The 27,579-nt window shown below is 42.9% G+C and overlaps 1 protein-coding gene across 8 annotated transcripts in view; it reads left to right on the forward strand.

Annotated features, from left to right (window-relative positions):
* Positions 1 to 27,579, forward strand: part of raraa (retinoic acid receptor, alpha a) — a 143,894-nt gene that overhangs the window by 26,437 nt on the left and 89,878 nt on the right. For 3 of the 8 annotated variants that reach the window (XM_082543434.1, XM_082543433.1, XM_082543437.1), the window contains one exon: positions 12,725 to 12,846. The exons of 3 other annotated variants lie outside the window; for them this stretch is intronic. The gene's annotated coding sequence lies outside the window, so the exon portion shown is untranslated. The remainder of the gene's footprint in view (positions 1 to 12,724; positions 12,847 to 27,579) is intronic. 2 more of the 8 variants (XM_082543435.1, XM_082543436.1) reach the window with 1 other exon arrangement.

Genomic DNA, 27,579 nt, shown 5'->3' on the forward strand with positions numbered 1-27,579 from the left:
GAGGTTTTTATCGTTAGTTGTCTTCGTAATGGCAGGGCCTGACACTCGGTGTTTGTGCCGCATTGGTATGGTCTAATTGGCTGCGCCTGCTGCCAAAGTTAAACATGTTTTCACTGGAATTATTACCTAGTAGGTATATTGGCTAATAACTCTTATGTGTTCAGTTATACTATATGGTACTGACACACTGAGCAATTCTACTCCATTTATATTCAGACCCTTTTTATACACTGTAAGCCAATAAAGACAAAGCATTCCGCGCTATTGTTTCTTTAATCTTCCTATATATATATATATATATATTTAGTTGTATTTGCGGCTATTATGGCTTTTGTGGCTCTATAGGTTGTGTTGATGCTGAATTCTGCTTTGCTTCTGAGAATTGCACAGAACAGCATGTGCTCCAAAAAGGCAGGGAGGTTTTACTCAGAAACCAATCGAAGAACTGTGGTAAGTTATCATCCTGTCTTGGCGAGAGTCTGCATTCATAATGACTGGAAACCAAAACATAATTGAAAATAAATTTGTATTAATCAACAAGCCTTATTATAATTTGGCCACGGGCTGATATTAGGCACAGTGATTCAGCTGACTCACAATTTAAGCATTAATAGAATAATCAGATTTGAACTTGTGGAAATTCCCCCTTGTTTTCTCTAAATGTCACCAACCAGCAGTATGTTGGAAAAAAGCAAAGGTTTAATAACCGTTGGCTATGCGTCAAACACATGTAAGAATAGCTTAGCTGGTCAGCAAGGTCGCTATCCAACAGCAACACCAGCAGCTCTTTGTCAAACTGTGTATACCTTATGTAGAGGAAAGGTGAAGCTCTCCCAATGAGCGTGTAGCCCTCCTCCACTGCTTTTCACCCAGACGATGTACGTATGCCAGCTTCCTGTCTTTTCCAGCTCTCATACAGAATGATCCCAAAGCCTTCCTGTGGGTCTCAGAGGGATTAGCCGTGGCATGTGGACCGCTGGAAGTGGTGACAGGCTGTTCAAGCAGATTTGTTCTATAGAACCAGAAGATTTTTGTCACAGATGAGATGAGCATGTTGAATATTGGGGCAGTTGGCAAATGCAATATTTACATCCCGTTGGAGGCTTGTATGGTATGGGAAGTGGAGAACATGATAAATAAATAAACTGGCGTGTTTTCAGAAGGCTGATGAGAAAATCCATTTTGGACTTTTCACAATAAACACAGGGACTGAGGCAGCGTGTTCCTTTTCCACAAGAAAGTGACTTCACTTTCGTGGGTGTCTCTGGCAGTCCTGCAGTAGAAATGTATTTTTAAACTTTTAAACTAGGTGAATTGAAACTCTGTTCATCCATACTTAGAAGCTTAAGATTTTTTCCTGATAAAAAGAAACTGCAAAGTCAACTAAATTCATGAGTGGCGACCTAAAAGCCACCCCACATCCATTTTTTTTTTTTTTTTTTTACAGAAATAAAGCAGAGTTTATTAAAGTGGTCCAGGTAAAATGCCATCTGTTGAGACTGAAACCTGCTGAGGGGTTCGAATCAGCGCGTTCACCTGTTGTAGGGAATCTGAAGCCAAGTGGCCCATCTTCACTTTATTAGACTGAGCGTCTGTTAGTAATTTATCCTCTGCTTTCTCTGGAAGCAAGACCAAAAGGCTCAGCTGTGGCTGTCTGTCCAGATTTCTTGTCACTGGACATTCAAGCCATTTCCCATTTTGGACTGCAAGTTATTTACTCACTTACACCCTTCCCCAACACAGCCACACACACCCTGCAATGTGCACCTGCCCGGATGAGCAGATGATGCTGTAGTGCTAGAGGCAAAGTTAGGGAAGCACGGCCGTGTGTGTGTATGTGGGTTTTTTTGTTTTGTTTTGTTTGTTTTTATTTTTCTTTTCTTTTCCCCCCTCCCATCTTTTTGGATTTTTTCCCTCTGTCATTACCTTTTCTGTTACTGTACTAAGACAATGTGTACCCTGTACCAAATGTACTCTTTCTCCCTAGCTCTATCCCCAGGGAGTGCCTGTTCTTTTTATATTTTAGTGAGTTTTTCGCCCCCCCCCTTCCTGCTCATCATCACTTGCTGCACTATGGTGTCAAATTTGGTTATGTATGCACCCCATGTCTTTGATCTCCCCCTGCACTCCTGCGTTGTGTACATTGCATAACCACCCGCCGCTAGAGGTTCACCTCAACTCCCCCTCCCCCCGATCTCTTTTCTCTCTCACACCCTCGTTCCTCTTTTTTCCTCACGCCCCTTGCTCTCCCCCTCCATCTTCCTCTTTCTTCTTTGGCAGCAATCCAGGTCATCACCTCTTCCCTTCTTCTCCTTTCTATGATCCCGAACCTGGAAAATCAGTTGGTTGCTCTCACTCTCTCTGTCTCTTTTTCTCACTCCCTTCTTGCCATTGTTGTTCCACTCCTCTTCCCTCGCTCACCCTTTATTTCCCATCCTCACTCTCTTCCCTCTACTCATTTCACTCTCCCTGCCTCCTGCTCTCCACTCTCCCAGTGGTCTCATTAGGCATGAAGGAGGCTGCCTGTTGTGTGTATGTGTGTTCTCTTAGGCAAAGTCTCACTTGACTGAGCATGCCACTTGTACTAGCGGGGGCCTGGGCTCCATTATTACCACAAAGCTGTCACAAACAGTATATAAAGTAGCCTCCTGTTGCCGAGTTGTGGGTGAACACAGGGCATTCTCCTAACAACAGCAGCTACCACTGCTGTGCCTTGCTGGAACGATAGAGAAGCTGCTTTTTGCTTTAGCAGGCGAAACAGACGTGCATTATACAGATATAGAAAATAGGAAATGTATACAAAATAAATACACACACACACACACACCTACACGTCACCTTTCTATTTGGTCGGCACATGCTGCTCCTGAGACTTAAAACCACATACCAAACACATCTGTCTCTTCTGTCTAATGACATCCCACCTATGTGGTCCAACCTTCTGGGATGTCCTCTTCCTCTACTGAGTGAATGATTATATATATATGTGTGTGTGTGTGTGTCCACCACTGTTTTGCTAGTATCTAGTTACAGGGATGCAGGAATGGGCCTCTGTGCTGCCTTGCTGGCAGGCCTGACCCCAGCAGGTCAACGTCCATTACCACATGAAACCTAAATGTCAAGCACGGCCCCCTGCTGTAGCCATTTGTCTTTCTCTGTAGACCCATCAGCCTAGATACACACAAGCATGCAAAGACGCTCACCTGCTGAAGAATCCTCAAAATGTCTCATTGTAACCATTTCCTTTTCTGTGGCTATATTTAAATACACACTTTGCACATTTCTTTGTATTAAAGGATTGATGCCTAGCAACAGGGGATATTGTTATTACATTGCTTTTGATAATCACCCGGATATAATTTCTTCCTACATGTTTGAAGCGTTGACTGACAGCCTGACAACATCCTGTTTTTTATCCAAGAGCTGTTTAGTTTGACCTTTTCTGAGAATGGAGTGACTTCAGTTGATGATGGACAGTCAATGAACAACACTTTCTTTTTGCTTTAAAAAATATGCAGTTTACATGTTCGTTTTCAGCTTTTAACCATTAAACACGGTAGTCTAAACTAGTGATGTTCCTGAGACATATGGTAGCTTCTTTATGCTGCGCGTAATGTTCAGTTGATTCTTGCCACACCTGCTAAAAAGCAAGGCCAGCAAGTGGCAAAAGTGTCCAAAGCATTAAAGGGAAAAAGCCATTCCTTATTTCTCACTACCTGAGCGATCCATCGACAGTTCTGTTACATCAGGCGAATGATTCATTCGCCATTTGTACATTTATCTCTGAGGCTGTTAAGCATCAAACACCACCTCATTTGTTCCCATTGAAGTGATTTGAGTTCTTTAACCACCGGTCAGTGAGGAAATAGCATTTTCCCCTGGTACACAGTGATGAGCTCTGTAGCAGTCATTATCAGAAAGCACTCTGGCCAACTCCATCCCCCCCCCAACACACACACACACACATTAGTGAGCAGCAGCCATCCATTTTTTGCAGATAAAGGACAGAGAGAAAGCTACAGTGACTGTACGTACACACTCGTGCACACATATAAACATATGACTTGTTTACAGGAAGCTGTCAGCCATGTGTCCGTATGATAAATAAACAGAGAAGCATCTACTTTTTAATGATGGCACATACAGGCCTACACGCCGACTATTGATGGAAAGATTGAAAGTGTTCTCAAGGGCCTTTCCAACATGACAAATAGGTCTGGATTTTTTTCCCCCCTCCATTGCCTGCTCTTTTATTTATCTTGTGCAGGAGTTTGAAGATGCAAGCGATGCCAAGCACATTTATAAAGAGCAGTGAACAACAGGGAAAACATTCAGAGCATGAATGAAAAGAATTTGATAATAAACAGAGAGAAAGCCACAAAGAGTAAAAATGTGCTTTCCTTCAGGAGACCAGAGGACATGCACAAAGTATAGTTCAAAATTTAGAAAAAAAAGAGGGTTGTTTTTTAAGGTTTTTATCAAACCTGAGGCATAACTGCTCACCACCTCCTGCCAATGTCATCTCAGGATACCAAAAACAGCAAAGCCACCTGCATTAGCAGGCTGCCCCTGCCGTGCAGAAGATGCTCCGCTGCTCGCTTTGATAAATGTTTCATTGTTTATGCTCTTTCTTCTGCGTCTCAGTTTCTCTCTCCTCCTCTCCATCCTACATCTAGTCGGGTGAATGTTTTCAGAGACCGGCGGGCTTTCTGTTTTTTCTTTTTTTTTTTTTTTTTTGTCAAGTGTTGTTTCAGTGTTAGTCGAGCGTTTGATGTCTTTCTCGATTGTTGTTCATCTGCCTCCCTGGGCCGAGATCACAGGCAACATTTATTAATCTGCAGGTTCACACTCACAGCTAAGGGACTGCTAGCAGCAGGTCCACCACATGCCTTCTTTCCTTTTTCTCTTTTTTTCTCTTAAAACTATACACTGCCCCCCCCCCCCCCCCCTTTTTTTTTTTTTTTTTTTTTTTTAAACTATTAGCAAATGACCTACTTCATGAATCTAAACTTAGCTGCACTCAACCCCGAGTCAAGGGAGCGATTTGATTGTGAGTTTAGCTCGTGAAGGGAGGGCGGTGTTATCTGTGCTCCACAAAGACACAGGGTTAATTGATGCACGCCAGTGTCACTGTGGTGATTGCTTGCCTTTTTGCCTTGTTGGCTTTTTAAGTTGATTTTTAACCCCATTATCTGATAAGCCGTATGTGGCAGGTTGGGGAGTATTTGTGTGTGTGTGTGTGTGTGTGTGTGTGTGTGTGTGTGTGTGTGTGTGTGTGTGAGTGAGTCCTAGTTGCCTCACAAAGATGAAGAGCTCTCTCTTTACCTAAGGGGAATGGGGTTTGACAGTACTGTAGCGCCCCCACCCTCCCTCCATCCTTCTATTGAAACCCCCTCCACCCCTCCCCTCACACACCATCCCCCGCTGCTGATAAATGTGTTTTTCTTAAAGGAAGAAGGTGGTTGGTTTAGAGGAGTCTCTTTTAATGTAGCTTTTTTCCCGTGTGTGTGTGTGTGTGTGTGTGTGTGTGTGCACGGGAGGGGGGGTGCTTGCTAATGCAGTGCAGGGCCATACAGCAGGGCTACAGGCAGGCAGACTCGGAGGCAGGCCTGCAACCTCGACCTCAGCATCATTTGTTTGGACGAGGGCCGTCAGCGGCTGTCACGCGGCCCATGATGAAGTGTCAGTCGGTAATTGTCCCCGCGAAGCATCCACATCTCAGGGGGTGATGGTGGAGGGAGGGAGGACGGGAGAGCTGGGAGCTGACAGAGAGAGAAATGACACCCGGGGCTCCTCCCATTCTCTCTCTTTCTCCTTCCTTCCTTCCTATTCACTCCTCTTTTCTTTCTTGGCTTTCTCTGCACTCTACCTAAAGCTGCACCTCATAGGAAGGTCTGCTGTGTGCTTGGCTCAGACCACTGGCACCCATGGAGCTTTGTCTGGGCTCCAGTAGCAACATAATAGATGCATCATATATAGATTTGTGGGAGTATGAACTAAAATCACCCAGAACTGAATGGTGTACCTTTGTGGATACACATTACTGAGAAAGTATATTTTTAAAACCACTCTGCAGCTGCTGCTCATCATTTAGTCTTCCATTAAAAAAAAAAAGAAAAAAAGAAAAGAAGTTCTTATCTTTCCCACATTCATCTCCGTATTGCCTTGAGCTTTTAATGGGCCTGATACTTGACTAAGAGGCCTCTTGAAGGCTCTTTGGTGGAAACATTGTTCTCCTTCACTGATCATCTTGAAAATAAGTATATATTTTCTAGCTATTGTCATTTTTGGTAATTAGATTCAGTAGAGGGCTTATATTGATTGTTCAATGTCTCCATGTAATGAAAAGCTTTTACAGGACGTGTACACAGTAGCTATTTATAGTGCAATCCATAATGTGTTGCCTTATGTCATGGGCCCTAATGCACAGCAGCCAGGCTCCTGTGCATAAATTGCCGGCAGAAGTTTGAAGATAGAGCCTTGTATGAGTGCGTCGTGATAGACAAAAGGGAGATGGAGAGGAAGGAGATATTAAAGGACAGACAAAAGCTCTTATGAAAGAAAGAAGGGGCCACAGGAGGAGAGAGGATCCCACGTGGAGAAGATGAATAGAGGCTGCATACTGAAAGATGGGCAAGGCATGTAATGGAAATGCGGAAAGAGGTGAAAAGAGGCGAGAATATGGAGGAAACCACCTTGAGATATGAGCCCTGCATTTCCACTTTCTTCCTTCTCCCATAGGACTTTGAACCACCACCGCTATCATCTCCACCTCTGTGATGGTAGGATGAAAGCTGCGATGTATGGTAGATCAGTGATGGGGTTCCTTATGGAGGAACAAGCAGAGTGAAGAGGAAAGATGAATATAAAGGACAAGGACAACAAAAGCATATGAAGAAAGGAGAGAAGAAGTGTGTGAAGGAGCATGACATAAGAGGGAAAAGTGTAAAATTAATAACAGGGCTTAGAAGGGAGACTCCGTTTTTGGCACCCGGCTTCTTATGACACCCTGAGGACAGCAGGTGAATTATAAGGAGGCAGATGGGAGGCATCCCAGCCTTTTCCCTCTGTCTGTCTGTTGGCTGCAGGTGGAACACAGCCTGCCACTCCTGCTGTCTAAATGAGGAGGTGCTCTCCTCCTTCTCCTCCTCTCCTCTGTGTCTCTCCCTTATACACACTGCTTCTGTCTTTCTTTCCTTTAATGGGGCACTGGCCTGGGGCGCCGAACCTGCTCCCTCTGGAGCAACACACATACAGCGTGCACACACACTGATCATGCATTACAGAGACTCCTGCATGCCCTTGCACATGGTGCGATACACACACACAGAAATGGAGAAGCAGGGGAAACCGCAGCCCCCCAAATTATGCCCCAGTCTGCGAGATGATGAATCTGGTTGGTGATTAGTTAGTAGAGGAGGGAGGCACACTGCATAGGCCCTTTAATGGGCCATAATTTGGGAAGATAACTGTATTGTCCTATCTCTCTTGACATTTAAATCTAATCAGACCCTGCTGGTTAGCACTTTGGTCCAAGACAAGAGGGAGCCTGGGAGGGATAAAAGACAGCAGAGAAGCATTGGTCCATAGTGGGTCATTGATCCCTGTAGGGCAAGGCTAAGCAATTAGAAAACAAGACCAAGAGAAACATTATTTCATGCATTCCCTCATTTATGTGTTTATTACTTTTGCTTTGTTTTGTTTAACTATCACCACACAGAACGCTGAATTCAGTATATTCTAAGGGATGTATATAAAGTTCCTTTTCCTTCCATACGCACATGATTATGTGTACACAAGCACCACTAGTGAGCCACTCCAAGGCCTCTTTTGTGCTCTTTATTACCACAGATGAGATGCTCAGTTTGATTAAGACTTCTCTTTTATCCTCTTCATTAGCAGAGGAAAGCCACGGTAGCAGCCGTGGCCCATGTAAAGAGGGGCATGAATTAGAATCCACTTATTCCATAGACTGCCACTAATTCCACTCAATGGCGTTTAATGGCAGGGAGTAATAGGAAAAGGGTGTTTCTAATTGTGTCTTTGGATAGGGCCGCGTGTGCTGAACAGCTGTTTTGGTGAAGTAGGCTCCTCAAAGAGGCCGAAGTCCAGCGACAGCATTGGAGGGCCCGCACAACTCCGTTCGATCGAGCTCACCAGCAATAAATGCTCGTAGACGAGCCAATTTCCTCTGGCGGAGCATCCTGCAGAGTGGAGGAGCTGGGCCTCAGTCAATGAGAACCACCTGGTGCTGAGGGAATGTGATTAGGCTTGGCACTGCTGTGAGCGAAGAGCTGTTTTGTTAAGGCGGATTGAGATGCAGGAAGGGGGGGAATCTCGCCTGAGTTTGGTTTACTGGAGAAATATTGACATTAGGTTTTTGTCAGAGCGAGATCTGAGACACAATGTTGTTTTGTTGGTGCGCAATTAGAGGGAATTATTTTGGTGGCAGCATGTGTTTTACGTTTTGATCTTGGTACCGATTGTCGACTCGGTTGGAGCGTGGGACACGCCACAACAATGGGGTTGTGGGTTCAGCTCCCACACAGACTACACGCATACCAACTTAGAAGTCAGAATAGTTGCGCAAGTGGCTAACCATACGGAAGATTAACGCTTTTTTTCTGCACTGATGGGAATTTTATTGCAACCTCAAAAATGTCTGGAAATCCACAGAGAATGGCGATATTCTTTGCATGGCAAGATTTAGCTGTCGCATGGCCCACCCATGCTACAGCTACAACGAATGGCATTCATTGGACTTTGTCACAGTGCATCACTATAACAAATAAGCCTTCAGAATAGCCTTCTTCTATTTAAGCTAGCCTCAGATAGATGATCACAAATTTTCCTTGTGTTGTTGGGTTGTTTATTAGAGGTGGGAATCACCATACAACTCACGATACGATAATATCACAATACTTAACGCACGATACGATATTATTGCAATTTTTAAAAATATTTTGCGATATTCAAATTCTGTACATAAAGGTAAACTTTATCAATATTAATTTTATCTAATATCAAAGTCTCACACTCAGTCTTTCTCTCATTTCAGTCAGTTTTATTGTTGACAAACTGAACGGTTTGTATTACAGTCTAGTCCAACTTAACTGAATGCAACCATCTGGTACAATTATAGCTATTCTGAACTATGCAATTTATGAAAACTATGCAGCCCATTCAGCAACTGAAGAATTTGAAAGTAAATTAAAACAAAATATAATTTTACATTAAATAAAAAAAGTTTTAAACTTAATTAAAATAAAACATGTCTTAAATTAAAATAAGTAAACTGTCATGTTTATTGCTGCCAAAAAAAAAAGTTAAACACATTTGGACAGTGAAGGAATGTCAGGGTTCTTGCTCAGAAAAAGGATCAACGTGCTCTGAAGTCAGAGCATGTTCCAGTCCACGAAAAAATTGTTTGTAACAAAATATCGATTTCTGCTGTCGATACATTATTAGCAAACAAAATATCACAATACTACACGGTATCGATTTTTTCCCCCACCCCTATTGTTTATGATCATTAGTGATGACTTAGACCTTACAAGGTTTAATAAAAATTTTCTTGCTGTGGCCAGCTATCATCACATCCCTGAGTTTATCTGGCTTACCTGGAGGTGTGTTCTAAAACAGTCTGCCTGTGTTTCTTGTTTTTGCTGACTTTTTGTTTGTTGTTGTTGTTTTTTTGTTGTTGTTGTTGTTGTTTTTTTTAATCATGTGACCATATTCTTAGCTCTCAGCAATAAATTGTGTGACTACTGTGTTATTATTACCCACAGAAATGGCAGCCAAAACTATGAAGAGGGCTGTACCTCCGGGCTGCTGCACCATTCATCTGAAGCCTTGTTCCTTTTGATGCGTATTTAATTTATTTGACCTTTTAATTTAACCAGACATGTCGGACCTTTCCCAAGATTCGGTTTTCACTTGTAAGAAACCGTCGCTGTGTGTGTGTGTGTGTGTGTGGTGCGCTTTTTGTGCGCCTTCCCGCAGGGGTTATCACAGTTGAGTGAATGTTGGCTTGCGGACAGTAGCTCTGATCACATTTGATGATGGAAACGCATACCACTGAGGATTGTCTTTGTGTGTGTGTGTGTGTGTGTGTGTGTGTGTGTGTGTGTGTGTGTGTGTGTGTGTGTGTGTGTACAAAGCAGATTGTGGAGGTGATGATAGTCCTGCCAGTGTCTGTAGAGGGTATTAATCTCACTGTTTATGCATGTTTGTCTTTTATCTTTTCTTCTGCTGAGTCTTCAGCTCTACATTCCCAGCGTTGATGTTTTTCCACCTCAAACCATTTTTTCCTCTTAATACATCTGTTTGTGTGTTTGTTTTTTAAAGAAATCTCAGTGTCATCCCTTTTTCCTCCATTTTTTTTCTTTATGGCCTGTTCGCTCATCCTCCTCTGCTGTTGCCCTCGTTGCCCCTCTTTCTGTTCATCTTTTAATCTCCACTCATCTCTCCCCAGTCTGGATCTTGGCATTTAGGCCTCTAATTGAGCTGGCATCCCTTGAATACTTCATGGAAAAGAACAACAGAGAATCCCACCATTGTTTTCTGTACCCTGTGTTCAGACACAGAAGGCAGGGCCAGTCTGTCTGAGTAAGAGAGAGAGCATTTACAATGGAAGGGGGGCAAATAAAAAAAAATGTAAAGATTTTTCAGTTTCATAAATGTGCATTGCCCGAATTGACTGTCTGTACATTTAGGAGTTGATTGCATGAAGACAGCTGACAATTTTTTACCAATATAAGAGTCAGTGTGACAGAGTAGTTCATGGCATGCAACCATAAATGCACCAGCCTCGAGAATACAGTCAGTCATGATTAAGAAATTAAACCTGGAACTTATCCTCTTACACTTTCTGTCTTGCTTACCCTGAAGAAATCTCCTCCTCCTCCTCTCAGCTGAGCACACCCCTCGTTCCAGAAGAGAGAAATGAAGCACTGGTCTACTCCTTTTTCCAGAATGTGTTTGACAGCTTCTCCAAGCTCTCCACTAACAAATCCCAGCACACACTTGCATGGAGACACACATTCACAAATGTTTTGGAGCAAATCCCGTGTGTGTGTGTGTGTGTGTGTGTGTGTGTGTGTGTGTGTGTGTGTGTGTGTGTGTGTGTGTGTGTGTGTGTGTGTGTGTGTGTGTGTGTGAGAGAGAGAGAAAGGAGAAAGTGAGAAACTAAAAGAGAGTTCGCACAGCAACCTTAATCTATTTCTATCTTCAACTTAGTTTGCTTCTTCAGGTGAGAGTTAGATGAGGAAAGTGTGTGTGAGAGAGAGAGGGAGAATGAGAAAGAAGTGTTCTCTAGTTGCAGACTGAAAGAGGACCCACTGCAGGATGCCCTTCAGGCAACTAACACACAGAGAAGAAACTGAAATATGAAACAGTGGCAGCACACATCAGCACATACAGTATAAGATAGAGAGCCCACATTCATACACACACTGACAACTACACCAAACTCCCCGTGTGTGTGTGTGTGTGTGTGTGTGTACATGTCTTTGTTCTGTCTGGCTGTCCTCTTGGCACGTAAATCATAATGGATCTCATTATCCAGCTGGGTCGGCTTGGTGGGGCCTGTCTGGCAGGAGATGATAGCTGGATGGCTGAAGGGCTTCCATAACACATACACGCGCACACACACACACACACATACACAGGCACATACTCAGCTTTATCCATATATGCATGCCATTTAGCTTGGATAGCTTCTGTGGGAGCATATATGTTTCATTTTCACTCAAATAACATCAACAGACGGACACACACACAGACACACGCACACGCACGTTTATAGCCCATCCAGACACAATGGACATTAGCGGCTCAGCTTGCCGTCAGACAGAAGGCGAATTGATGCAGAGCAGAGGGAGGGACGGATGAAAAATGGAACTTATCCTCTTACTCCCTCTCTCTTGTCATCCTCTCCCCACCTTCTTTCACCCCCCTCTTCTTTCCTTCTTTCTTCCTGCTTATATCCTAACCGTCACTTGTTTGGAGGACACAGCAGATGTCGGTTTGTCCCTCGAGGTGAGCGGGCGCTTGTGCTGCCATATTTTTCCTCCTTATCGTGGTACAGTTTCCCACACAGACTGCAAGAGAGGCATGAATCACACGTGCACGCCACGCTGGTTTTGAGTTGGGGAGTGGTGTGTGCATGTGTGGGTGGGTGTAGTGGGGGGGGTAATAATGTTTTGTTCCAGTAAATCACATGTTTCGTGAGTCTTGTACACAAACGCATACGCACGCTGGTGCCATTTGGTATCCGAGCAGTGCTCAGAGTTATGCTGTGAATACAGGCGGAGCAGTTGGTTGCTCGTAACACGGTTAGGGCCTACACCATTTGTCTGGACATGACCATTACCCAAGCCAATTACTGGCTGGTGTACCGGCGACTCGCCAACAACCTAATGTTTTCCCGTCATGGCTGCCCCCACCGGCCCGAAACCCCTTCCTTTGCAAACACACACACGCAAGCAGAAGGAGGGGGGATAGAGAGGAAGGATGGAGAGCCTGAGGCAAAAAAACCCCACCCCATCGACTTGACTGACTGATACACCTAATAAACTTTCATTTAAGCTAATGTTCCTCTTTTTTTCCTCCCCTCATCTTCTCACCATCCCTCCCCCTCTCTCTTTTCTTACTTTTTTTTTCTCCTCATTGCTACTCTCCTCCTTTCCTCCTCTGTTTTTCAATTTTTCTGTCTGTGCGCCAGAAGAAGGGCCTCTCCGAGCAATCGATGCAGGCAGTCCACCAACCGGAAGCCCAGTTGGCCGAACAGCACACCACTCAATCAGTCTGAACAGCGACACCCAGGGTTTCTGGCAACCAACTGAGGTAGACGCACTCTCGCTATATATACAGCAGTAGATCCTGAACTGAGCTCATTTGATAAATCATGTACATATCCTGCAACAGCAGTAAATGTCATGCACCAAGTTTTATATATCGAAACGAAGCCAAATGAATCAACAGCAATACATCAAACATTCACACTCATCTCTTAAATAGCGCAGACATGCCAGAGTGTTTTGGAACGGGGACTCTTTGCCACCGCCAGCCCATATATCTTTGAATACTCTAGGTGATATGCTAATTTAACTTTCAGACAAAACAGCTGTTTGTTTTCCTTCTATTTATAGGCTTTGTCTGAGACCACAGCTGGCTCAGTATGTACATGTGTGGTTTTCCCTGTACTGGTTACTGTGTCAGTATGTGTTGACAGTGGACACGCTCTGTACAACCACACTGTTTGTAGTTGCTTTACTTTCACTCGTGTGTGTGTGTGTGTGTGTGTGTGTGTGTGTGTGTGTGTGACTGAATTGTAAATTTTATGTGAGGTTTCATTGCATTCATGGCATTGTGTATTTTTTGCTAACCTTAATATATGTAAGTGGTGTATTTGTTCTTAGTTAATCTGTTGTAAGTGTGCAGTACAAAGGGGTTTCTGCTCTTTGTCTCAATTTGTGTCGAGTTGGGAAAAGGCAGGAATTTCCCCCCCTTTTTTTTCCCTTAAAAATAGTACCTTGCTCTTTTCTCCATTTGTTTGATTAACGAGAGCTGCATACTCCCATCATAATAAGAAACTATAGCTTTTGCTCACAGAAGTAAGTAGTTATTTTTAGGGCTGCAGTTTATGATTTCATAAGCTCCTTTCAGACACGCGCTCCTTTTCATTCATCTGACAGCATCTCGGCGCATCGGCTTCGTGTCTGTTACAGCTTTTACAGAAAGGAAAAGCTGTGACAAGCATGCTAGTTTTGAACCTGTAGCACATGGTTACCCTTGAGACTTGGTGACCTAAACAGCCTAGCTAAATCTAAATCAGAAATGTAATGTTCTGTGCTTCGATCTGCTGATATTTTATTTAGATTTTCAAATATTTCTTCACCTCAGGTTTTGGATGGATCAGAGCGAATATTATTACTGCCTTAATATAAAGAACAGTAATCACAGCCTTTAATATAAGGACTCAGATATGTCAACAGGATTCCTGGGTGCAGATTGCTGAAACTGTCGGATTGAACGTGAGTGAATGTATGAAGAAGAAGAGAAACTTAAGGGGGAAACATCTTTTCCCTGAAGGAGGAAGAAGTCTCAGGGTTTTATTTGTTTTTATAATGCCTGGCCCTGCATAAAACACCGAGACATGACCACAAGGTTATTAACTGCACGCGTGGCTCAGCTACGGAGTCTATATCGTAGTCTCGTATGATTCAGCTCTTGAGGTTGAATGAAATGTTCCTATTAATGAAGAGGCATGCACAAGTTTAGAACTGAGTGTACTTTTTCTGCATCTTTGGGGAAGTACACATACAGAACTCTCCAAAGTAACTTTTCATGTATGTTGACTTTCCTGTCATTACAGATTAAATTGCCTATAAAACACTACTTAAGAGTAAATTATTTACCTGAGCGAATAAAAAGTCTGCGGCAGCACAGATTAACATGACTCAGCAGTAACAGCTACAGCATGAGTTAGTTTGGGTAGCTGCTTTTGGTCTCACTGCCAAGTTTATTTCATACCTGCAGCTATAGGAATTCATTAGTTTCCAAAGATAGAGTTGCATGCAGTACTTGCACCTGCTGTTCTACTTTAAATCTTAGAGAGTTTAAATTTCAGTGTCAAAAAGGAAACTAGAACAAAATGATTACTGATTAATACCCATCTGAATCTGATAATAACTGTTTATCCAAGATTGTGTAGTTTAATATTGGCTGGAGTATCTAAAAATGTCACATCCTAAGCTTCACTAATTGAAATAATTAAGGCAGTTACGTTAGGTCACTAACCAAAGTAAACCATAGCAGCTCAGTGTCTTCAGATGCCATAGGTATTAACAAGGAGAAGAAGAAGAAACTCCTGTGCACACATGATGTCAGCAGGCAGACAGTGCACTGGTGTTAATGACACTCTCTGGTCTGCTTCTTTCAAGGACCTTCACTAACTCTTGATACATTAGTGTTTTCTCCGCTGAGTGCTTACCAGTGTGAAGTAGAATTGCTTTATTTCCCTCCTTTACCCATTGACCTTCTATCACTTTGTTGTATGCTTTATGTATCCTCTGCTTTCTCTTATTTAAGTGTTTAAAGGGAGCAGAGACTTTACCGCTACTTCTTCAATGTGTGGGTGGTTTTCCTCCAGATTTTGACATCGAGATTTCTGCCTTGCAACCTATACGATTAGCCAAGCCGCATTTCTGCAACATGCACAGACTTCAAGACTTCAAAAACTCACCCCACCCAGCTCTATATGATGCAGCGCTGCTGTCTCCTCATCCATCCGAAAGTGTAGGCTCTGTATGCTTTGTAGCTGGAGGTGTGCTACTGTAGGCGAGATAGACAGTCTTTGTATTTTTATTTTTTTTTAATAAGTTGGGCAATAACAATAAATCCTACAGGCTAATCACACACTCACCAATAACCCGCCCTCCCCCACTGAATGCAGAGCGATGCAGCATTACTCTGCCGCCGCCTTCAATTACGCCATTCATCATGCATCTTATCTGGCCGCCGGTTTGATTGAGTGTGCAATGGGAGGCACTGCAAACCCTGCATTCTCTATACCTCCGTGTGTGTGTGTTTATGTGTTGGGGGTGTTGACAGGAATGGAAAACTGCATTTGGGGGGGTGTGGGCACATGCGAGTGTATATAGGATTTATTGGGATGTATGATCGTGCGTAGAAATGTGTGAGTGAGAGCACGGCAGATCTACAGAAGTGTATAAATCAAACCGGATGATCGTCCTCCCACTCTGATCCACTCTGTCTCAGCAAGTGCATTCCTCTTTTTTTCCCTTTTTTTTCATTTCTACTGTCCCTTTGCTTCCTTCCATCTCTCTCGGTCCTTTTTTCCCTTCCAGCTCCTCCTCCTCCCCCTCCTCTTCTCCGTCTTCTTCTCTGTAACAGATTTGTCTGGGGGCCCCTGTCTAATCTCCAGCAGTGCCGGGTGTTGGGAGACGGGCGACAAATTTTAATAAGCAACTGGGCGCTGTAATTTAGCGGCCTGGGAGGGAGATTAAGCTGATTGATGCTGGGCTCGCCTAATGGTCCAGCCTACGGCTCCCAGCCCAAATTGGTGGTAATGAAAGTTTTGTGCAAATTGAGATGGAAGAAAATAAGGCATCCTCTCATCTTCCCTCACTCTCTCTCTATCTTCATTCATTCTTTGTATTCCTCTCTCAGTTTCTAGCTCCCTGTTCATTTTCTCCTCTGCTCTCAATCTTTTTGACAAGGTGCGTCTTTCCCTCTGTCTCCCTCCATCAAGCCCTCTCTTTCCTCCCCTCCTTTTATTCTTTATCTGTTTCACTTTCTCTCTTTCAAGCTGTCCTTCATATCCTCCGCCATCATTCATGCCTTCTTGGCTCTTTGTCTTTCTTATCCTCTTTCATGCTCATTGCTTGCTCTGCCTCTTTACCAAAATCGATTTGTCCCTCATCTGCTGTCTCTCTCTCTCTATATTTCGCTCTACGCTGTCAGTAGTTTTTCTCAGGCACGCTTAACTCCGTTCAGTATGTTTTTATTTATTTCACTCACAGGCTCATTTGCTCCCTCCCTCCTCTCTTGGCTGTAGAAGGAGTTTGTGTGCCCTTGTGGTTTGCAGCTGGTGCAGGAGGTGTTGTCTGCATCGCTCCTGTGTTGTCAGGTCAAATTCATCTAGATCTGCAGAGAGTTGTCAGAAGAGGGCCTGATGGCTGTCTAATATTTTCTTTCTTTTTTTTTCCTCCTCTGCTTTTTCTTCTTCGGCCCTCCAAATTACTTACAGCTGGACCGTCACTCTGACGGGCTTCATCTGCCTTGCATTATTAGGCTGTGGAGACACTTTACAGGGTATGGCGAATGTGTGTCTGTGTCCAGCACCTTGTCCTACTGGCAAACTGTGTTTCATTCAATGTGTTTGTCAGATTGTTTTATGATACTTCAGTTCCAAATCATATCAAGCAAATCTCAGTTTAGTTCCGGCAGAACTGGTTGTCTGAGGGTTGAATTTGTTATAAATAAATGCATTTTCTGCTCTCTATTTATATAAGAGTGGTAACGTGTAACAGCGGTTTTGTTTTAAATAGGATTCGAAGCAGTGAGGGTTTCTATGGCATCAGGGATGAAAGAGCCCCCCCCCCCCTCCCCCCACAGAAGCAGAAACTTCATAAAGTTAATGTACAAAGATGCAGTGCCACGGATCTCTGTGTTGTGTGGGGAAGGAGCATGGGAGTGAGCTCACTGCACTAAGGATGTTACCTTAAAATGACTTCTGTATGGGTGTTTGTATGAGGCACAGGAAACTAGGGTTTCATAAGTCTTGCATGAGCAAATCAGTGTCCTTACTAAATCTTCAACTTTCTCTGGCCACCACTCCCTTAAGCGAGAGAAACAGAGAGAGGGAGAGAAAACTGTATGCATACTGAATGAAGGGAAGCTGAGAGTGGCCTCGGGGAAAATGAAAACAGCAGCTATTAGCATGAAGTGATGGTGGTGGGTGGGGGGAAGGCAGCGCTAATCCACTGGTACTGGAACACTGCGGTACTGTATGTAGCATTAGATATTTTTGCTGTTATGAAATCCCCCCTGAGGATGGATGTGATGTTGTAAACTCACACGGGATTTCTGGCCCTCGAGGACTTAAGCGTATGATGTGTTTACATGTACTGCATACGTTTGTGTATAGATGTTTGTGTAATTTATTGAGGTTGTGCAGACATGTGACTACCTGGTTGTGAGGGGAGAAATGAGTATTACCCAACTGGTTGTGAGTAGTTGCTGGAGGTTGATGGCAGTCGCTGGGAAAGTGATTGCTAAAGACCCAGTCACACAGGCCTACAGGCCGGGTCATGACCCCTTGGCTACCACATGTTAGTAAGAAAAATGTGTATTCCTCAACTGTTTGGCAAAAATCTCTGTAATTGCTTTGGTTACTAGCATATTGCTGCAGTTATGGTTTGAATGGCAGACTTGTCTATAAACATTGTCCAGTTACTCTCTGAGTAGGGAAACAAAGACAATTGTGCCTTTTGAAAAACCACAAAACTTTTAATTTGAAGGTAAAGCTTCTCCGTTTTTGGTTTGTGTTGCAGTTTTTTTATTGTTTTATCAGAAATAGTGTGATTTCTTTTTCTTTTTTTTTTCATTTATTCATTTATTTATTTATTTTTTACTTATTTTTGCATGTTTCATTTTGATAGTAATTACATTTTAATTATTGTTTAGCACTTTTGTGTCTTTTAAAGCAATATATAAATAAACTTCACTTACTTAATGCCGTAACCAGTTAGGAAATACACATTTTTTTTGCTAACAACTAGTGGCTGTTAGCATGTCCAATATGTTGGACAACTTTTAAGCAATGTGTACACAACATCGCGTGAGAAATCTCAATACACTCACTGATTTCCTTGTGTGCATGTGTGTCTGGGTGTGTGTGGGTGTTAGCCAGTTCCCGTTGCCTAACAATGTAACTAACGACTGTCTCACTTTTCTGTCCCATCTTCTCTTAACTTCTACTCGCTGTATCTTTTTTTTCAAAGGGTGAGGCTGTTGATGTCCTCCTCCTCCTTTCTTGCTGCCCCTTTAAGTTATGGGTCACTCTATCATTAAAAGCATCGCTTCTCTCTAAAGAAGCTCGCGTGTATTATTCAAACTTGATCACGAACCCTCACATCATTAAATAAGGGACCAAGCTGAGTTCTCTCTATCACTCAATGGGAGATAGGTAGGAGGTAATAGCACAACATAGTTTCAGAGTTTCCCTGCATACAGCATGTATGGTGTCAAAGTAAGTATTCCCTCCTTTGTTTTCCTTGAAGGCCCCCTATTAAGTGTATTTCCTAACTCGTGTTGCACAACGAGCACGCTTTAGCAATATCCTGGACAAATACGAACAAGAAGAGCATTTATTTCAAGCCCACTCTGCCCTCCAACCGAGGCTCAGAGAAAAAATTTCAAGGCAACCAGAACGACACTTTGCAGCTACAAAGAAGCAAAGTGGGGCAGCGAAGCCTGTAAATATGTGGCAACTTTCTCTGAAGTTTATCTTGGCAAAGGGCAGCCCTTGTTGATGGCTCGCAGAAGTATGTGGTTGGAATTCCAGACAACACAGTATAATCGCACTTTCCAAGTCTGCCTAAATACAGTGTGGTCAAAGATTAGACATGGCCCACCTCCACAGGAGCTGTTAAGGCTTTTCTAAAGTTCACGCTTGGCTTGCCAGCATGGTTTGTTAAGAGTTGATTGTTAATTTTCCTTTGGGGGACAGAGATAGAGGAAGTTTTGACGGACAACACGAAATGCGGCTTAAACCGTAAACTGACAGGAGTTTTTAGTTCCTGTTTTGCTTTGTACACTGGTTGCTTGTTTTAAAATTTTGGTGGTTATGCATGCAGTGATTTGGCACCGGTTAGCACTTGCTTTAGTTTTTATGGAGGTCAGTATGTCGTGCTGTTTCTTGGAGAGACTGTAAGACATGGGCATTTTAATAACTACACCCTTGATATAGCAGAAACAATGGGAAATGCAACGCTGCTCCTGCTATTTTCTCTTTTCTTTGCCTCACTGTGTTTAGATTTAGGCACAGTATGTTTGAGGGTTATGACTGCAAATTATCTACCTCCCTCGATGCAGGCTAGTGGAAGGGCAGTAATGCAAGAAACTGAGAGCATATGAACAGTTTCTGTTTGCTGAATGCTCTCCTCCCACCTCATAGTTTCATGGTGGATGATGCTGGGAGGTATTAAATAAGCTGACTGAACGGTTTGAAATGCCCTTTTATAAGATAGTGGGATGTGCCTGATGGTATGGGCTGCAGGGAAGGATTTTCTTTCTTTTTTTGTGGGGGGGGTTCATTTGTTTTCCTGGCTGGTTGCAAAAGATGTGAAGCAAGGTAAGGGAAAATGAGAGGGGGAGGAAAGGAGAAGGGCGAGGTGCTGATGGGAAATAGACGAATGGCGTGCCAGTGTCAGAAGTGGTCATGTGCTGAGGAAAGACTAGGGGAGAATGAGAGGGAGGATGGAAGGAGGGCTTGACTGATTAACCTGTTTACCTCCATGAAAATGCTCTGGGCGCCACTCTGATTAAAGTTCAGTCTTCCATCTATCATCGCCGTGGCCGGCTTGAACCTTCAGAGCTGCCGATACCAAACACTGTCAAAACGATCGAGCCTCCAACCCGCACCACCTCCACACTCCTCCAGCAACAAGCCTATTGCTCTCAGTCAGCAGCATAATTTGCATCTTATACTTGTCACTTCTTCACTTGTCAGTAAACCTTCAGTTAATCTTCTCTCTGTCACTCTTTCTTCCTCACCTGCTGAGTTTGTATGTGTGTCTGCCTTTTTATCTACTCCTTCCAGTGTGCTTCTGAGCTTCTTCCTCTGAAGACTCCCCGGGAATGGTCCTTGTGTGTCTTAGCCCGTTTCCTCCGATGATGTGCTTTCCCAACTCGAGGCTTTTAGCACCTCCAGCATAATACGATTACACCCGTTTGGGGACAGGATATTGTTAACGGCTTTCTATAAATATCCTTTCCAGTCCAGTCACAGTAGCACAGCAGCACTACAAGCGGACCTGATGCAGCGATGGGCAGAGGCGGGGGCTGCACACGGTGTTCTGGCCACTCAAGCACAAATGTTAGCCCTTTAAAAGCTTTTTGCACTGTCCTAAGACCAGACGGAAAAGTAGAAGACAGGGGTTGACAATTAGATTTGAGTATGGACCATAATGGCTTCCTTGCAAGTGCATACGGGTGCATCGATGCAGTAATGACTGTCTGAAAGAGACTTTATTCTCTACGGAAAAAACAACATCCTCAGCCAAACAACAATAATTTGTTGTAATTTTGATCATCCGAGGAAGAAGGAAGTTGGGTAAAGTTTTGAAATAGCCTCAAAGTAACTCAGAGACCATAATGGGGATAATAAGAGTGAACATCCCATTCAGTAAGATTATTACTAGATTGTTATCTGGCAGTAATTTGGGTTTTTTGATAGTTCAGACCCAAACATGCTTCATCAACATCAGCCTACCCAGCAAAACTTGTTGGAAAGACGTCGATGATGACTTTTTCGGCCATGTAAACATCTCTGAAGTTTGTTAAAAAGCAGGAAGGAACTCTTCCTTCTCTACAGCATAGCAGCTCAATCCTTGATTATACTTCCCCTGTCCACAAGTCTGCTCTGGTCCATTTGGGTCAAAGTGACAACAATTTCATCTTCAGGTGGTGAGGACAGGGTTTGCACGTATGTCCGCGTCCCTGCCTGTTTTTGTTTTTTTTTGTTTTTTTTGTGACCACATGGACTTGCCCATGGAAAATTTCCCTTACAATACACCAACGATGGATGCGCCCCAGGTGGCGAACTTCAAGCGGACTTCAAAGCGGAATAACAGGAATGACTATCCAGCCTTTGGCTCTCTAGCAGTCCGTGTCCATAGCGGTGTATAATCAAGGCTTAAGTCGAGCAGCAGCTTCAAGCCCAGAGCTTCTAGCTTTGAGGTGACATTGTAAACTGCTGCATCCCTCTGATACCTTAGCATATGAAAGTTAATTTTTGACTGTCTGCAGCTTCCACTTTTGAATCAATTTTAAGCTGATTTTTAGCCGTCTTGGATGTGTACAAGCCACGTACAGCTCTAAACACGAATTGGTCCCTGTTTGTAATGAAGTTGGAAAATCTTTCAAATTGTTAATAAAAGCCCCGAAAAGGCAACTTTAAATGTTGAACTTTTTTCATCGTGCATTCCGATATAGAGGGATGTCTTTTTAATGACCAAACATATCTCAGAAAACAACATAAATGAAAGTTTAAGTTTCCAAAAACTGTGCAAAAGGTATAAATATCTAAAATCTCTTTCTTGAAGATATAAGACTCTATTCTCTTATTTTTACCAGAGCCAGACTGATGCTTTCCATCAGAAGAGTTTCCACAAATAATATAAACTCACAATGTTTGAGTTTACAAGAGTAAATATCCCTGCAGGGCATCAGTGATATAGTAAACCCGGTATTGCTTATGAATAATATAAAAAGAAAAACAAACAAATGGTTTTTATACTAGACCGCATCTCCATACTACCCGTCCTGTGGTGTGGAGTCAGTCACAGTGGTAACTAATATAATATATATATTTTTCATTTTGCTTTAAATTTTTAACTGTTACATTTTCATACTGATTCAGTTCAAATGATGTGATTTTTGGATTGTTTACAATCAGCAGTTTCCCAGTAGATACAGCTTTGTTACAAATACATGAACTGTATTGTTTTTAACTTTTTAAGAGTGTAATTAATGCAAAATTTAGACGTTAAACAAAAGCTGGAAAAAAAACCCACCAAACAGTAACAAACAAATAATAATCCGTCCCAGTTCAGATCCTGTCGTATTCCAAGAAAACCGTGAAAATGGATTCATTCACAGATTGCAGGGAAGTATTAAAGTATTAAAAACCTCGATTTCACTCTCTCCAGTGTTCATGGGCTGCTTTTCCTCTCGCTTCTCTGCAGGATGTGGCGGAAAATTAGGTCAGTGTGTTTGATCGCGCTTTCGCCCGTTCCCAGGCAGTCATCCCAACAATTTTATTGTATAAAACACTTCTTTGTTTCCCGCTGCTCATTCTCCGTTTCTTCCCTTCGGCCTCTCTCACGTTCTGTCTCTCCTGCTGTCAGTGAAAATTGACTGAAAACACATGGGCATCAGCTTGCCCAGTTATGCCTCAGCACACAACAATACTTGGCGTTGTTCAAACCAAACAGCAAAATATAAGCAGCTTTCACCAAAACTATGCTTCTTGCTTTGGATTTTCCAAATGCAAATGGTTGCATTTGTTTGGGATTTTTAGCTGCTTGGATTGTATGGGGAGGATTTATTGTATGCATTTCACAAAGATATCAAAGATAGTAGGACATTGTTCTTAATTCTGAGCTGATCAGTGAATATGAGCATGTACATAGAGTGTTCAGAAAACCAGCTTAGAGAGTGTTATTGCTAACCCTGGGGGCAACAGGAAAGGTCTGAGGTGATTTCTCTTCAGCCCAGACAGCCTATATGGTGTTACAGCAGCCGGTGATGGACTGATTTAATCCCACTGATGCTGCTCGTAAGACACAGGAAGAGGCAAAGTTACGCGTGCATGCACACACACACCCACACCAAGTCACCCTTTAGTCATAAATGTGGTCATAATGGAGATTGTGCATGTGTGTTTGTGCGTGAGGGAGACAGAGAGAGGTCAGCAGGGCTAACCAGTCCCCTGGCTGTTCTCAAGGTTAATGTAAGACTGACAGCAGCCACCGTTAGCAACCTTCAGATGGTTTCCACCTCCTATGTGGAGAGATGATTCATCCTGGTGGCAGCAGTGCATTAAGATGTAACCGCTTACTCCCAGGTGTCACTCACCCTTTTAGACAAGAGCCTACATCATAATTTTACATTTCCTATTAACTCGTATTATCTGCGCTCAACCACAATGGTCCATTAAAGGGAATAGATGCTGCCGTTACTGCCTCATTCGCACATGTCACTCAGCTCTTGCTATATGTCGTTATTTCATGTCACGCCACTGTCTGTTAATTGAAATACCACAGGCATTGTCTGTAAGGTCCATTACTGGGGTGGGGGTTAGGGGCGAGAGTCGTTCCTAAGTGTCAGCGCGGCTTTAGGCGCGAGCTCGTTAATTTATGTTTGACTTATAAGTGCACGGAGAGGTGGGGGCGGAGGGGAGGTGGGGGTAAATGTAACCAAGAAGAAATGCGCACCGGCATGTCGAAGTCTCATCCAAGCCATTGAAAACTCATTTACATGTTAATGCAAAGTCATTAAGCAGATGCTCCTATCTAGTGCTGGTTGATGTTTACCGTCTTACTCAAGGACACTTTGGAGAGTTGTGTTGCAGAGTGAATGAAAAGAAAAAGTCTTAAAAGTTTTCAGTTTTCATTGTTTTAAGTTAAAACATTTCGTTTTTTTGTTTTTTGTTAATGATATGTTTTTAATGCAGATTCATTATATCCGATTAGCACAGCAGAAGTTTGTGCAAATTAGCGAGCAGCTTCTGCAAGGCTGAAAAGTGCAAACTGAAATGAATTTTTAAGCTTAACTTAAGAGGGAGTTATTGGTTGGAGGTACTGACGAGGATTAAATCCATGCAGCATGCAGGATTTTGCAAATAGCAGTACCAAATGGGGAAGGTTGGTGGTGATGTTCGTATGAAGAGTGATGATGTTGTTGCCTTGGTGTCAAGCGAATGTCAATCAGTCAATTAGCCAATCAATAGTCATCTTGCGAGCGCCTGAGGACACTGGGGGAAGATCTTCCTGAAACACTTGAATCAATTAGTTTTTCACCTGGGCCACAGGCTGTCACTGGGGTGTGTGATCCACTTATATCCACGTGTTTATGTTCTTTCTTTGATGCAGTTTTACAGCATTCATCCTTATTATGTGGGATTTTGTGAAGAAGTCAGTGCCTCCCTCTATTTTCTTCTTTTTTCTTTTCCACATGCTCGGATGCCAAGGCATCAGTTTGCAGTGCCATGGGAAAAAGAAAAATGATTAAATTCAGTTTTCCCCCTCATTCCTCATCCCTCATCCCTTTCAGTCCTCCTCCTCCTCGTCTCTCCATTTCTCCCTTAATGGAAAGCAGCATTCCTTGGCTGCCGTCAGCAGCTATAGCCATCCACACTATAACGCAGTTAATAGATAGGCCTGGCAGCTTATGGAGTCCATGCATTTTTAAATGTGAGTTTTATGACTCCTGAAGAGGAGGCAAGGAAAGAGAGCCAGGCATATGCTTGATGCTTTTATGTGTGAGAAGGAAAATGGAGGACAGAGGCATTAGAAAAGATTAGTATCATAATCTTGCTCGTGCTCGCTTTCACTGTTTCTCTCTCCTGCAAGGTTGTTTGTATCTGTCGTCTTTATGTTTCTGCATTGTTTGGCGGGGGGAGGGGGGCATTAGTTATATAGCTATACAGTGTGTGCATTTGGGTTGTATATGTTCCTAATCTCGCAGCTTTGAGTGGGCCAAAGGTCATTCTAGAAATGCCATTCTCATTTAGACAGTGTTGGGTTAGTGATGGATGTGTCCTAGAGAGGTCATATCAGGATGACCTGCACTTTATAGGGCTTAATCTGTGTATGGACTGACCCACAAACCCCTGCCTCTACTCTTCTTGTCATATAAGCATGAAAACACATGTGCAAATGCTTTAAGTGATTGCAGTGTGCCCCACATAGTGCAACTGTAGGCCTGGTTGTTTTGCAGATGGCCCTGGTGCTAGGCTATGGAGATTTTCATTTCCCCTCAAGAGGTAAAAACTGCCTGCATGGAGTGTCATTGTGGTATGAAACGTGCACAAAAACACAATGGGCAGCATTGTCATGGAAGGCTGGTGATCCTATACTGTAGCATGCAGTTGACATGGAAATTTCAACCCAAGTCTGCACTTTAAACATAAAATGACATCACTAAGTGATCAGTGTAAGGTGAAAAAAGAAAAAAAAAAAAGCCGTGCCCTCATTCATTTGAATGGAGCCAGTCTGTCGATGCAGAGGGGCTGCCAACAAAGGGGTCTCGGACAAAATGACTCAGGGTTGTCTGGCACCCGCCCTAACTTTTGCTCCAGTGTAATGTGATGTCATCTGGCAGAGGCTTCTGTAGGCCAGAAAAGCACACATGGATGTTAGATGACTATGTTTGCTATATTTCTTTCTCTCTGTTTACCTTGCAATCACCAGAATGGAAGACAAAGCAGCTGAGGATGAGATTATTGTGCAAGCCTGCCTGTAAGAATTGTCAGACTATTGTGCAATGTTTTAGTGTCTGATAAACCTCCTGCTGGGGTTGCTAGAGCCATGTCGACTTTTCGATACCTTATATAAGGTATAAGATGAGAAAATGTGGTTCATCAGTATTGCTTGCTGTTGGGTTACATAACCTCTCTGGGCTAGTGTTTACAGTTCTCCACTTACATTCTCAGTGCAATCCTGTTCCTAATCTCCCTCCCAGTGTGCAATCAAACCACGCCACACTTGCAAGTTCTCCTGTGACAGCACTTGTCCACATTTCGGTTTTCATGGAAACTGATTTTTGGGTTTTTTTCCCCCCAAACTGGCTATCATTGTGAGTCATGCTTGGTGGTCACCTCTTCTCCTCTGCTCTCTGTTTCACCAGGTGAGTGTGGTAATGTCGGGGAGGGCTGGGGTTGCGGGTAGAACAGATAACAGGAAAAATGGGTGGAGTGAAGGAAACTGCGCTCAATCTGATAACAACTTATTGTCAGTGCAGTCAAAACAATGAAAACGAGTTTTTATCGACGTACTGCTGTTAACTTTAGGGAAACGCTCAGAACTCATAAGTAACTGGTTGTCGGTCAAGATCTGAAGCATTCCAGTCCTGTTTGGCTCAACTTGAGACTCATGAATCGGTTCAAAATCAGCACATTTGAATCATATTTATCTGAGTGTGGTTATTGTTTGGCAACAAGAATAAAAGAAGTGTAGCCGCTGCATGTTTTTATGTGACTTTCTTATAAATTATTCATGAAAAATACCTTTATTTATGTGAGCTAATGATGAGCAAGCAGCAGCGTGAACAAGTACACTAGATGCAGATATCTGACCTTGACCTAAAACTCTGGGTTTGCTGATGTGGTATAAAGTCTGATCTGTTATCAGTGGCCTGCACTATGGCCTTTTTTACTGTTTTACTGTAAGTGTGAAAAACAAATGACTATACCCACACACACACGCACAGTTCTAAACACTATGCGGGATCATTCAAGTAATTGAAAAAAGCTGTCTGTAAACAAGACTCAACAAGCCTGGTGGAAATACAGGACACTTAGTTTGGTGAGTCAAACTGGCTTTTTGCCATGCATGCACGTGGACACACACACACACTCGCCTTGTATATGCACACTACTTGATATCAACTAATCGCACACTTTCACAATAGTGACTGCAGCACACAGAAACACACACTCAGACACTCCTGTGCAGAATTGTGGTCACGCATGAGTGCGTTTGATTGATTGATTGATTGATTGGTAATTTATTTCAACATGTGAACAATATACAAGTACATTTAGAAAAGAAATGAGAGAAAAAAAAATATACTATACAAATTACATACAAAAAAACATTCTGATTAATTTACATGTTGAAAGTCACACATTTGCACATTGGGATAGGAAAGTGTTAATTTGGTCAGAGTCATTTTTACTTGTACTATACTTAAAATGCTGATTATTTTTTACACCTCAACAGACCAGAATTTTTTATTATTATTTTTAAATAAAATATCTACCTATTAATCCTGGTATTGTCTGCGAAGCTGCTGCAGGAGCAACAGACTGTTAAAGGGGGCACACCCGCTCGGAGGAACAGATCTTGTTTGATCCTCCAGTGGGCAAGCAAGCAGTATAAACAGGAAGGGGCCCTGTGCTTTAGTGCGTCATTTGCTCTCGTGTCATTGGATGTTCTGTGTTGAAATGTGCTGGAGTGTTTCACATAACATTGTTAGCCCGATATCCTGGATAGGTACACTAAGGTGACGGAGACAAAAAAGTACCAGCACAGTGGATTGAAACAT

This window comes from Aulonocara stuartgranti, assembly GCF_965226115.1.
Source record: "Aulonocara stuartgranti genome assembly, chromosome: 8".
NCBI lineage: Eukaryota > Metazoa > Chordata > Actinopteri > Cichliformes > Cichlidae > Aulonocara > Aulonocara stuartgranti.